At 41.8% G+C, this 14,263-nt stretch overlaps 2 non-coding genes across 2 annotated transcripts; one reads left to right on the forward strand and one right to left on the reverse strand.

The window, feature by feature from the left end:
• Positions 1–364: 364 nt before the first annotated feature.
• On the forward strand, positions 365–471 carry LOC120253795. Its single transcript, XR_005534427.1, has one exon. It is a non-coding gene; the product is annotated as a small nucleolar RNA R71 (small nucleolar RNA).
• A 13,430-nt stretch (positions 472–13,901) lies between these two features.
• On the reverse strand, positions 13,902–14,008 carry LOC120253796. Its single transcript, XR_005534428.1, has one exon. It is a non-coding gene; the product is annotated as a small nucleolar RNA R71 (small nucleolar RNA).
• Positions 14,009–14,263: the final 255 nt, after the last annotated feature.

Consider the following 14,263-nt stretch of genomic DNA (forward strand, 5'->3'; position numbering starts at 1 on the left):
TGACTTGTTCTACTAAGGATGTACCACCAATAGAAATCTGGCAATTGCGCAAAGCATGTCCTCCCCATACCTAGTGCAACTGGTCAAGGCCGCCACTCTAGGAGAATTTAGAGTATCTAACTTCTTGCTCAGTGACTCAACTTGGGCGCCTAATGAAGTAACTGCATCAATCTTATGAAGTCCAGCTACCTTTTTTCTGTCTCTTGTGTTCCACTGATAACTGTTCATGGCCATTTCTTCAATGAGATGTCGGGCTTCTTCAGGGCACTTGCTTCCTAAAGTACCTACTACTGCAGCATCAAGCAACTGTCTTGTGCTTGGGTTTAACCCATTATAGAAAGTCTGAATGATCGTGCACTCGGGGAACTTATGTTGAGGACATTTCCATAGGAGCTCGTTGAACAAATCCCATGTCTCAAAAAGAGACTCTAATTCTTTTTGCACAAAAGTTGATATTTTATTCCTAAGCTTCACGGATTCTCCGGGAGGGAAATATCGGCCAAGAAAACCATTTACCATTTCCTCCCAAGTAGTGATCGATGCTCTAGTTAATGAATGAAGCCATTGCTTTGCTCGTCCTTTCAAGGAAAATGGGAAGGCTCTCAACTTGATAGCGTCATCCATAATACTATTAATCTTGAGCATGTCGCACACATTCAAGATGTTCTCAATGTGATTGTTTGGATCCTCATCGGAAAAACCATTAAACTGTGCCGACTGCTGTAACATCTGGATGAAGCCTAGCTTGAGCTTAAAATTCTGAGCCATGATCGGTGGCCGCACAATACTAGACTATGTGCCTAAAACTGCGGGTCAGGCATAATCTGAGAGTGTCCTCTACTGCTCATTCTGTTCTGCCATATTATCTAACCCTACACCTTCTACCTCAGCTTTATTTGACTGTTATTCCACAGGTTATTTTCCCCTTCTACGAAGTGTTCGTTCAAGTTTAGGATCCCCTTCAACCAACATTGAAGGATTCCCTCAGGTCATAACCTAGAGCTATAAGAAAAGAAAAGAAAGCAAATCAGAATGATGGAAGAATAAGAAAGTGTGAAATATAATAGGTGATGATTGGCTAAAATAGCAAAGTGCAAAGTGTTTCCAAAATACCTATTCCCAGGCAACAGCACAAAAAACTTGACAAATGCCCTTTGTGTGTGTACGGCAAGTGCACGGGTTTGTTGAATTAATAATACCATGGTGTGTGGGTAGTCGTATCTACAGGGAATAGTGTTCAGAAACACAAGGATTGCTATTTAACTATATTGAAGATGGATCGATAGTGGTGTGAACAATATCAATATGAAAAGAAATAAAAAGAACAAGAAAGGGAGACACTATAAAAAATGAGAGGAAAGGTAATCGATAAAAAATGGGGCACCCAAACATTGCTACCCCTAGGACTATTGCTTCAAGTGAAAAACCAACTATTATGTCTCCTAACTGATGCTTAATGAGTTGTGAAAATCCTAAAATACACGGTCCAAAACATAAGGTCAATCGTGATTAACCCTACACTATGGCCGGGCGTTGAAATCACTCAATCTCAACACCTAACATTGTGTAAAGTTGCTTAAAGCTCTAGGGACTCCAAGTGATAAACCCTATTCCCCAACATAGATCTAATCCTTTGGCCCAGGTGAAAGACCCCTAATCACAATTAAGCCCCAGATACTAAGGATTACTTCAATGCTTCACTCTGTTGCTTGCACAACTAAGCCCCACCGGAGTTCGTCTCTTAGCACTTCACTCTATTGTGACCGCAAAGAACTTTTGGAATGTGGAGGTAGGATAAATTACACTGGAGGTGAAGGAGGACATTTCGCTACATCTCGACTCACCCACTCGACCCTCTCCAATCTTGCTTTGTCTAACCCTCATGGTGTGTCACTCACTCACAAGGATTACAAATATAGGTTCTCAACCCTAGTGTCATTCTAAGGGTATTCTCATTCAACAAGCATTCAAGATTAGAACTCAATTAAACATATCAATAAAAGTTATAAAATAGAAATGTCAAAGAAACAATATCATCCTAAGGTTTACAAGTCTAAGTACCGACTAGGAGTTTAGCTCTCCGTGGAGCAAGATACAACCAATAATGAAATCGGAAGTAAAAACATGCAATCCATAAGTGAAACCACCTTGGTATTCATGTCGATGGTCATGTGGACTGCCCGCGTCTTCTCCAAAGATTCCCTCATCAAGCCTAGGGCACTCGCCAAATCAGTGGCGATGAAAGCTCCCCCAATATCTCTTTTCTAAAGGAACACAGTGTTGAAAGCCTTGCTAAATCCTCTCTAAACCCTAGCCACGAGTGCCTCCAAAGATGGTAAAAATATGAGAAAACGATAAGGCAAATGATCCTAAAAAGAGACTGACCATAATTGAGCCCTAGATACTAAGATCACCTCAACGCTTCACTCCGTTGCACGCGCAACTAAGCCCCAGCGGAAGTTCATCCCTTAGACCATTCACTCTATTATGGCCGCAAAGAACTCGAGGAACGGAGGTAGAATCTATCACGCCGGAAGGGAAAGGGGACGCTCCTGTACCTCTCGACTCACCTTCTCAACCATCTCCAACCTAGCTTTGTCTAACGCTCGTGGTGTGTCACTCACTCACAAGGTTACCAACAAGAACTCTCAACCCTATTGTCACTTTAGGGGAAATGTTCATACAATCAAGCATTCAAGGTTGGAACTCACAATAAATATCAATTTATCGAAAGCATAATAAAGAGGTTCAAAGAAACAAATACATGCTAGGGTTCACAATACCCGAGTACCCACTAGGGGTTTAGCTCTCCATGTTGCTAAGTACAATTAAAGAAATAGAATGTAAAAGCAATGAATCCATAAAGAAGCCCCTCGATAGTCATGTCGATGGTCTTGTGCAAAGTCCTCTACTCGTCATCCAAGGATTCCCTCGTCCGATATAGGATAGGCCTCGACGGAAGCTCCCCTACCAACCTTCTTCTTAAGGAATGACAGTGTAGGAGCCATAGAACCTCTCCAAAACCTTGGCCAATACCCCTCGAAACCCTAGCCAAAGCTCTCTCTCAAGTTGGGGAAAAGATGGAGAAAAGGATACAAAAATCGGGGCTAATTCGGCTTTAAATAGGGCTGGAATCTGGCGACTACACGGGCGTGTATGCTTCACGGCCCCCTGTGGAATTTCCACACGGGCGTGGGTAATTTCCACATGCCCGTGTGGATTCTATGAAACTGTCATTTTCAGCCGTTTATGCCAAAAATACTTCCGAATCCACTTTTCATCGAGGTAACATAAATGGGCACACGTTTATGCCGTGGATTGCTTTGCTTCTTCAATGACGGATAAGTTGATGGAGATCTTGTTCTATGTGCATAAGTTGGAATGCTTGAGTGTGACTGCCCTTGTGCCCCTCCAAATGGTTTTGCAAACTCAAATACGGGGAGGTTGGCACACACTCGAGCATCTCGCACCCGACTTATATCTTCGCGTTTGAACCTTAGCAAGATTTCCTCCAAAATCGGTGCATTGTGATCCACATTTGCTTCTTTCCTTCATAATTGGTTTCACAACCCTACCTGCATAAAAGTAACATAAAAACACACATATTAATTTGAAAACCCGAGAAAAGTAATGCTCAACATAAGGAAAGAATGCTTCGCATTCATATCACACAAGCACTTATCAAACTCCCCCACACTTAAGCTTTTGCTTCTCCTCAAGCAAAAATTAAATATTCTGTGCATCAATGAAGAAAATATTGAAAGTTCTTGGCCTTAGGTTCACCAAAGTATACAAAGAGAGCATTCTACAAGTAAGGGAAATTTCAACATTAAAAATAAAAAATCAAAGCTCTAGCTAAAAATTTGAATAAAAAAGGACAACAAACCCGAAATCGTGTACGTGTGTGAACTCACTCAAAACAACCCAAGGTATACTCCTCAAAATTTTAAGTACAAGGGACTTGTTTATCTACAAAAGTGACAACAATTTCAAAGATGGTAGTAGCTTCACACACCCTCTAAGGTAGCCCTTTCCAAAGCGGCCGCTAAGGTGCCTTTCACACTTTCGATGTGGTAGCTCTTTCTACCGGAGTGGTAGCTTTCACTCATCCTATGAGATATCTCTTTTCCTCATTAGGGCATGGCTAGTATCTGACTTATGAGAGTAGCTTCATACTTCATAGGTTGTAGCTCTTTCCACCCAACAAGCACAGTAAAACTATTTAGTTTATTTTTCTTTGTATTTTCCATTTTTTTTTCAGAATTTGCACAAGAAACAACTATAACTAGTCCCTTTAACATCAAACTTGAGTTTCCAATAGAGTTTAAAGAGTGAGTAGTGTAATAAGTATAAATCGGGTAAAAATTCCTAGAAATTCAAGCAAGAACTAGAGCATGAAAACATTCAATGTTAGAAATTCTCCTAAACTCAAGAATGCAATCTTGCAACTAAGGTGAACCGCCATTGGCTATGTGAGCATATAACAATCAAGAACAATAGAAAAGATGTGTGCACTATGAAACTCCCCCCCACACTTAAGTTGTACATTGTCCCCAATGTACACATGCAAGATCACTCAAAATATACATCCTTCAAAAGCAAATGTGGGATAAGCAATCAAAACAATACTTTCCTGACTCCTATTGTTGCGTTTGATGAAGCTATTTCCATGGTAGTAGTGTTCTGACGGGTTGTGAAGCTCACACGGGCAAGTGCCGAAGCACCTTGGCCGTGCCCATGACAAAGTCTCAATTCCCAAGAAGACAAGACCATCTGCACGCATACACGAGGGAGGGGGGGGTCAGTGAAGCTCAATAAAATAAAAATAACTCGAGTATACAAAAGATAGAGCAATGAATACAACTCGAGACCACAAAATGAAAATAAACTCAGAAGGAAAATCCTTTATGAGTATACAAATCCAAAATAAAATGCAGAAAATAAAATGCAAAAAATAAGAACAAAAAAGGTAAACACGCCTCAAGTGTCGGTGTCAATAGCTAGTACATCTGCTTTCCATTCATAGTGAAGATGACGCTGGTGTCTGCAAAAATAAATGAAGATTGGCAAAAGAAAAAGAGAAAGAGAAGCTTACCGACAAAAATGAGAATGAAAAGACTAGAAAACGAGCGGGAAAACTCAATTAACAATCCTCTAAAACGATGGTGAGAGGTCAGGAGAGAGCAAGGATGTGTTCCCAAAACGTATGAGGGTGAAAATATGAAGAAACCCGAAAAGATTTTAAAGAAAAACCTCACGGTTCTAGCATATCTCAGAAATCCACACGGGCGCAGTGGAAATTACCCACGCCCTGCAGTGCCCGACCCACGAGGCGCGCACGCCCCTGTGGACTCTCCATGCAACCGAGAAAATTCTCTAAGACCCACGCTAGTACGAAAATTCCACACGGGCGTGGATATTCACAAGCCCAACTCAAGGCGGCAAACGCACGCCCCTGTGACTTCTCGGGATGGAGAAATCCTCTGCAGAGATTCGCACGGGCGTGCAAAAATTACCCACGCCCGTGTGTGGTTCACAAGGTCACCCACAAGGGCGAGTCCACGCCCCTGTGTGCTCTCGGGATAAACCGCCCAACTCTGCAGGAATTCACACACCCGTGCAGAAATTACCCACGTGCTGTGCGATCGCAAGATGGTCGCTCACAGGGCAGCCGCACGCCCGTGCCTTCTCTCGATGAGCTTGCGATAGCAAACATCACGCGCAGTGGAAATTCCACACGCCCGTGTGTTTTCTCTGGATGCCTTAGAAAATTCTGCAGGCTATGTAGAAATTTTTTTTAACATGTTTACACACTTAGAGCTTGCCCTAATATGTAAGTTTTACCAGTGAAAAACATGTGAAATAGCTCAAACGACCAAAACTTCACCAAAACACATGAAAGCACAAGATAACACCAACAGTCCACAAGAATAGCATAGCAATGGGCTATAAGAATCAAAACACCAACACTCAAGCTCTTATTCATGCAAACACTAAACTAAAAAATAGGAAAACAGTAATTGCTTGGGTTGCCTCCCAAGAAGCGCTTGTTTTACGTCACTAAGCTTGACGTACCTCTTCTTTACCTTATGAAGGCTTGAAAAGAGTATGTTCCTCCCGACTAGACATTGGATAGCTACTTCCCTTAAACCAAAAATTTGCTTGCCGGGGTGGAATATTTGTTGGAGAGTCCAACCATCTTACCTTTGGCCTCCAAGGAAACAATTTAGGTTGGGAATTGTCCAAGCTTAGCATAGGTGGATCATTGGATGGTTTCAATCTCCTACCCACATCTTCTTCCAAACCCAAAATCTCTTTCTTGAAATTTATGAATTGATCAATCCCAAAGAGTAGTGCTTGTTCCATTACCTTAGGATTTACTTCTTCTTGTGTATTTTCAGCTTGAAAGGAACACGACACTAGCAAATCCCCATGAAAATTTTCTCGCTCACAAGCACAATCTTCATTCACACAGTCCATAATTTCAAAATGGTATTCATCTTCTCCCTTTTCATTTTCTACACCAATGTACTCAATTTGTCTAACTTCTTCATTGTAGTTCACTACCACATCATCTCTACAAGGAACTTGAATTGCTTGCTCAAATGCTTGTTGTTCCTTGGAGAGTGTGTCAAGTATCCATCCTAATTGATTCTCAAGGTTTTTAAAGTAGGCTTCATGACATCTTAGTGTGGTCTCCATATATTGGACACAGACATCGGATGCCTCAATGAAGTTAGCTAATACTCTTTGCAACTGAAGTGCATCCTCTCCGAGTATCTCACCCGTTTGACATTCCTCTTGAGGTGCCTCCCAATGTTGTTCACCATTATCCCATAATACGTTTGGGTAGCCCACTTCAATTGGATGATATGCGTTGTAACATGGAATGTTCTGTTGTTGTGAAGCAAAAATTCTATCAACTTTTTCACTCAGAGCTTCAACCTGTAAATGAAGAGCAACGACTGGGTCAATCATCATTTAAAATCCTTGCAAAAAAAAGTAAGACATGACAAAAGCAAACAAATGAGAATGATGGAAGAATAAGAAAGTGTGAAATAATATATATATATTTTTTTTTAGAACAAATCAGAATGGTGATAGAGAAGAGATGTGAAATAGAATGAAGGGTAAATAGCAAAGAAAACAAAGTGCAAAGTATCTCTAAATGGCTACTCCCCGGCAATGGCGCCAAAAACTTGACAAGGTCCCCTTGCGTATATCCTGCAAGTGCACGGGTTTGTCGAAGTAATAATCCCGGGTGAGCGGGTATCAAATCCACAGGGAGTAGGGAATAAAAATACTTAATTCGATTCTTAGCTATGTAAAAGATCAATGATAATGAGTGTGACAATGATTCAATTCTCAGCAGTAAAAGCAACAAGTAAGAGAGCAAAAGTAAAGAAGGGTTAAGGCAATCGATAAAGATGGGGTACCCGGATAATGCTCCACCTAGGATAATTGTTTCAAGTGTAAGAACCATCTATTATGCTTCCTAATCAATGCAATGGTGAGTCATGGAAATCCTTAATTACATAGTCCCAAATCTAAGGCCAACTATGCCTAACTCTATACATGTCCCGAAGGAGAAATCGAACAATCTCAACACCTCGCACTCGCATAGAGTTGCAATGAGCTCTAGGGATTCCAAGTGATAATTCTCTTCCTAATTATAGACCTAACCCTTTGGTCCAGATGGAAGGTTTCTAACCACAATTGAGCCCTAGATACTAAGATCACCTCAATACTTCACTCCGTTGCACGCGCAACTAAGCCCCAGCAGAAGTTCATCCCTTAGACCATTCACTCTATTATGGCCGCAAAGAACTCGAGGAACGGAGGTAGAATCTATCACGCCGGAAGGGAAAGGGGACGCTCCTGTACCTCTCGACTCACCATCTCAACCCTCTCCAACCTAGCTTCGTCTAACGCTCGTGGTGTGTCACTCACTCACAAGGTTACCAACAAGAACTCTCAACCCTAGTGTCACTTTAGGGGAAATGTTCATACAATCAAGCATTCAAGTTTGGAACTCACAATAAACATCAATTTATTGAAAAGCATAATAAAGAGGTTCAAAGAAACAAATACATCCTAGGGTTCACAATACCCGAGTACCCACTAGGGTTTAGCCTCCATGGAGCTAAGTACAATCAAAAAGAGAATGTAAAAAGCAATGAATCCATAAAAGAAACCCCCTCGATATTCATGTCGATGGTCTTGTGGAAAGTCCTCTACTCGTCGTCCAACGGAAGCTCCCCTACCAACCTTCTTCCTAAGGAATGACAATGTAGGAGCCGTAAAACCTCTCCAAAACCTTGGCCAATACCCCTTGAAACCCTAGCCGAAGCCCTCTCTCAAGTTGGGGAAAAGATGGAGAAAAAAATGCAAAAATCGTGGCTGATTCGGCTTTAAATAGGGCTGGAATCGGGCGACTAAACGGGCGTGTATGCTTCACGTGCCCGTGCGGAATTTCCACACGGGCGTGGGTAATTTCCACACGCCCGTGTGGATTCTCTGAAATCGCTCATTTTTCGGCACGGTGAATAGTAACTGCTAAAGTACTATGCCAAAAATACTCCCGAATCCACTTTTCATCGAGATAAAATAAACGGGCACACGTTTATAACAAGATCTTCACCAATGAATCTATTTATTGAAGAAGCGACATGATCTATAGCATAAATGTGTGCTCGTTTATGTTGCCTCGATGAAAAATGTTGAATTAGGAGCATTTTGGCTAGTGGACTATAGCAAAATATTGTATCAATTTACTATAGCAATTACTGTTCACAGTCTGCAGAAAATCAAGGTTACCGAGAATCCACAAGCCCGTGTGGAATTTTCACAGGGGCATGTAGAAATTCCACAAGGGCATGTAGAACATCCACAGGGCCGTGTGGATGCCCGATTCCAGCCTATTCATAGCCACGATTCAGCCCGATTTGAGGATCCTTTTTCCCATCTTTTGTCCATCTTTTGAGAGGCTTACCGCTAGGGTTTAGAGAGGCATTGGCAAGGCTTTTGGAGTGGTTCTACGGCTTTGACATCATGTTTCTCTTGGAAGATAGCTATGGGGGAGCTTTTATCGGAACCGATCCGGCCAGGTATACCCTAGGTTTGACGAGGGGACCTTTGGAGTGGACGAGGCGACTCCACAATACTATCGACATGACTACCGAGGGAGTTTTCCTATAGATTACTTGTTTTTACTTTCGATTTTACTATTAATTGTATCTTGCGCCATGGAGAGCTAAACCCTTAGTGTGTACTTGGATTTGTGAACCCTACGGTGTATTTATTTCATTAACCTTTTATTATGCTTTCCTTAATTAATGTTTTAATTGAGTTCCAATCTTGAATGCTTGTTGAATGATTTCTCCCTTAGAGTAACACTAGAGTTGGGAGTCCATCTTGGTAGCCTTTGTGGATGAGTGACACACCATGAGGGCTAGAAAAAGCTAGACTGGAGAGGTTCGAGAGGGTGAGTCGAGAGGTAGCTGAGCGCCCCCTTTCTCTTTCGATGTGATTTATCTTACCTACATTTCCTAGAATTCTTTGCGGTTACAATAGAGTGAAGTGCTAAAGGATGAACTCCGCTGGGGCTTAGTTGCGCGAGTGATAGAGTGAAGTGTTGAAGTAAACTTTAGTATCTGTGGTTTAATTGTGATAGGGGCCTTTCGCCTGGACCAAAGGGTTAGGTTTGTATATAGGAATAGGCTTTATCACTTGAAATCCGTAGAGTGTCGTGTAACTTGCACAGTGTGAGATATTGAGATTGATCAATTTCTCCGGTGGGGCATAGTGTAGAGTTAGTCACGATTGACATTGGGTTTGGGACCGTGTATCTTAGGATTTCCATGACTCATTGAGCTTAGTTAGGAAGCATAATAGTTGGTTTTGCACTTGAAGCGATAATCCTAGGCAGAGCAATATCCGAGTACCCCACTTCTTATCAATTAACTTTCCTCTCACTTATTTGTGCCTCTCTTTCTTATTTCTTTTATTTTCTCTACATTACATCTTATTAACACAATCATTATTTCATCTTCTCTTGGTTAAGTAGCATTCTTGGTCTTTTATTCCCTACCCGCTGTGGATACGATACCCACTCACCTGGGATTTATTACTTCGATAAACCCATGCATTTACTGGTTACACGCAAGGGGTGTGTTAACTTCCAAGGTTCTTATTGACCTGGACGGTGGGGAGTTGGCATTAAGAGTTGGTGATGACAAGTTAACATGCCACCTCACCAAAGCCATTCGATATTCTCTTGACTTTGATGACACTTTGTATTTTCTTGACATATTGATGAGTTAATTGCTGAATACATGCAGGAAATGATGTGTCCGAACCCATTTGAAGGGTTGCTAGATCAATTAGTGGAAAATGAAGAAATCTTATCACTCGATTTAGAGGACAAGTTGCAACCTATCACGGGGATCATGAAGAGGATGGTTGAAAAGATAAAAAGAGAAAGAAGATGTCACATGAAGCGCCCCAATGCTAATGGGGATGCGTATTCACGGAGTAAGGGTGATGAACCCTTGTGTGGTAACAAACTCGTTAACTCCCCCTCTACCTTGAAACAATTATGTTCATCATGCTTTCAAGTTGTATGTAAGAGGGAAACATTCATTCATGAACCTCCTTGATGTATGAATAGGTACGTTAAACTTAATGACGTTAAACGAGCGCTTCTTGGGAGGCAACCCATGTATTTATTGCTTTTCTAGTTTTTAGTTTAGTTTTTGCATGAATAAGAGCTTTAGTGTTAGTGTCTTGATTTGTGCATGTTATTACTATGTTTTTCTCATGGATTATTGGTGTTTTAGTATGCTTAACTGTGATTGGTGATCTTTTTAGGTCATTTGAGCTTGTTTTAATGATTTTCAGGTTAGTTTTCCCCTGTATATGTAGCCTCTGTATGTGTATAAGTGTTGAAGAAATTTATCTGTAGAGTGTTGGCAACGCCCCTTGCATGTGACCCGCAAGTGCACGGTTTTGTAGAAGTAATAAATCCCAAGTGAGTGGCGTATCATATCCATTGGTAGTAGGGAATAAAAATACTAAAATTGCTACTTAACCAAGTGAAGATGAACAATGATTGTGTTGACAAAGTGTAAATTGCTAAATTCATTTGCTATAATACCCACTACGGTACCCCACAAAAACACTCCCGAATCCACACTTTTCATTGAGAAAACATAAACGGGCGCACGTCTATGCCAAAGATTGCATCACTATTTAAATCAAATGCCATATTGGTGAAGATCTTGCTAAGATTGCACAAGTTATAATACGCAAATGTGACTGCCTTTGTGCCTGATAAGTGCTTGTGCAATATGAATGCGAAGCGTTCATTTCTTATGTTGAGCATTACTTTTCTCAGGTTTTTACACTAATATGTGTGTTTTTATGTTACTTTCGTGCAGGTAGGGTTATGAGGCCATGTATGAAGGAAAGAAGCCAATGTGGATTACAATGCACCGATTTTAGAGGAAATCTTGCTAAGGTTCAAACGCGAAGACATAGGTCAAGTGTGAAATGCTAGAGTGTGTGCCAACCTCCTTGTATTCTAGTTGGCAGATCCATTTGGAGGGGCACAAGGGCAATCACACTCGAGCATTCCGACTTATACACATAGAACAAGAGCTCAACCAACGTGCCTCTCATTGAAGAAGCAAGTGATCCACGATGTGAACGTGTGCCCGTTTGTGTTACTCTGATGAAAGTATGGATTCGGGAAGCTATTCGAGGGCCGACATCTGATGTAGCAGTCTGCGAATACTGGCAGAAAGTATTGTAGCAGCACTGTTCACAGCCAGCCGAGAAAACAGGAGTTCAGAGGATCCACACGGGCGTGTGGAAATTATCCACGTCCGTGTGGAAATTCCGCATGGGCGCGTGAAGTATCCACGCCCATGTAGTCGCCCGATTCCAGCCCTATTTAAAGCCGAATCAGCCTCGATTTTGGTATTCTTTTCTCCATCTTTTCTGCAACTTGAGATAGGGTTTTTGCTAGGTTTTTGAGGGATATTAGCTAGGTTTTTGGGAGGTTCTATGGCTCTGACATCGCGTTTCATTTGGAAGAAGGTTATTGGGAGAGCTTTCGTCGGCACCAATCCGGCGAGGTGTATCGTAGGCAAGACAAAGGATCCTTTGCAATGAGTAGAGGACTCTCCACAAGACCATTGACACGACCATCTAGGGGGTTTCTTTATGGATTCATTGCTTTTACATTCTATTTCTTAGATTGTACTTACCTCCACGGAGAGCTAAACCCCTAGTGGGTACTTGGGTATTTGTGAACATTAGGATGTATTCGTTTCTTTGAATCTCTTTATTATGCTTTCAATAAATTGATGTTTATTGTGAGTTCAAACCTTAAATGCTTGATTGTATGAACATTTCCCCTAGAGTGACACTAGGGTTGAGAGTTCTTGTTGGTAACATCGTGAGTGAGTGACACACCACGAGCGTTAGACAAATCTAGGTTGGAGTGGGTTGAGAGGGTGAGTCGAGAGATACATGAGCGTCCCCTTTCCCCTCCAAAGTGATAGATTCTACCTCCGTTCCTCGAGTTCTTTGCGTTCATAATGGAGTGAATTGTCTAAGGGATGACCCTCCGCTGGGGCTTATTTGCGCATGCAACGGAGTGAAGCGTTGAGGTGATCTTAGTATCTAGGGCTCAATTGTGGTTAGGGACCTTCCACCTGGACCAAAGGGTTAGGTCTATAGTTAGGAAAAGATTTATCACTTGGAATCCCTAGGGCTCATTGCAACTCTATGCGAGTGCGAGGTGTTGAGATTGTTCGATTTCTCCTCCGGGACATGTATAGAGTTAGGCATAGTTGACCTTAGATTTGGGACTATGTAATTTAGGATTTCCACGACTCACCATTGCATTGATTAGCAGGCATAATAGAGGGTTCTTGCACTTGAAACAATTATCCTAGGTGGAGCATTATCCGGGTATCCCATCTTTATCGATTGCCTTACCCCCTTTTTTACTTTTGCTCTCTTATTTGTTGCTTTTATTGTTGAGAATTGAATCATTGTCACACTCATCATCATTGATCTTTGCACATAGCTAAGAAGCGAATTAAGTATTTTTATTCCCTATTCCCTATGGATTCGATACCCGCTCACCCGAGATTATTACTTCGACAAACCCGTGCACTTGCGGGATATACGCAAGGGGACCTTGTCAAGTTTTTGGTGACGTTGCCGCGGAGTAGGCGTCTAGAGATACTTTTCACTTTGTTTTCTTAGCTATTTCACCATACATTCTATTTCATATCTTCTTATTCTATCATCGTTCTGATTTCCTTTTCTTTTTCTTTTTGGGTGTACCTCCAGGTTATGACCCGAGGGAATCCCTCAATATTGATTGAAGGAGATCCCGAGCTTGAACGTACACTTAGAAAAAAAGAGAAAGAGCCTGTGCAAGAAAAGTCTAATACAGCTGATTTGGAAGCAGAAGAATCTGAAAACATGGCAGAACAGAATGAGCAACGGTGAACATTATTCGATTATGCCAGATCTTCAGTGTTGGGGACACAATCGAGTATTGTGCATCCCCCAATTACGGCTCAGAAGTTTGAGTTAAAGCCAGCATTCATCCACATGTTGCAGCAATCCACACAATTCAATGGTTTGGCCGATGAGGATCCAATCAGTCACATATCAGTCACATAGAGAGTTTTCTCGAGGTGTGTGATATGCTGAAGATAAATGGGGCGATGGATGATGCCATCAAATTGAGAGCCTTCCCATTTTCCCTAAAGGGGAGAGTGAAGCAGTGGCTATACTCATTACCTAGAGCGTCAATTATCACATGGCAAGAGATGGTGGAAGCTCTTCTAGCTCATTATTTTCCTCCCGGAAAATCAGCAAAGCTTAGGAACGAGATCTCATCCTTTGTTCAGTTGGAATTGGAGTCTCTATTCGAGACATGGGAAAGATTCAAGGAGCTCCTGAGGAAGTGCCCGCAACACAGATTCCCGGAGTGGATGATTGTTCAAACCTTTTATAATGGTTTGAACTCGAGTACAAGGCAACTCTTGGATGTGGCAGCAGGAGGTACCTTAGGTAGCAAGACCGCCGATGAGGCCCGTCAGTTGATTGAAGAAATAGGGTTAAACAGCTACCAATGGAATGCTAGGGAGAAGAAAGAGGTGACCAGTCTAAATGAGATAGATGCGGTAACTTCATTGGCGGCCAAGTGGAAAATTTGAGTAAGAAGTTAGATCTTCTA

This window comes from Dioscorea cayenensis, unplaced genomic scaffold, assembly GCF_009730915.1.
Source record: "Dioscorea cayenensis subsp. rotundata cultivar TDr96_F1 unplaced genomic scaffold, TDr96_F1_v2_PseudoChromosome.rev07_lg8_w22 25.fasta BLBR01000210.1, whole genome shotgun sequence".
NCBI lineage: Eukaryota > Viridiplantae > Streptophyta > Magnoliopsida > Dioscoreales > Dioscoreaceae > Dioscorea > Dioscorea cayenensis.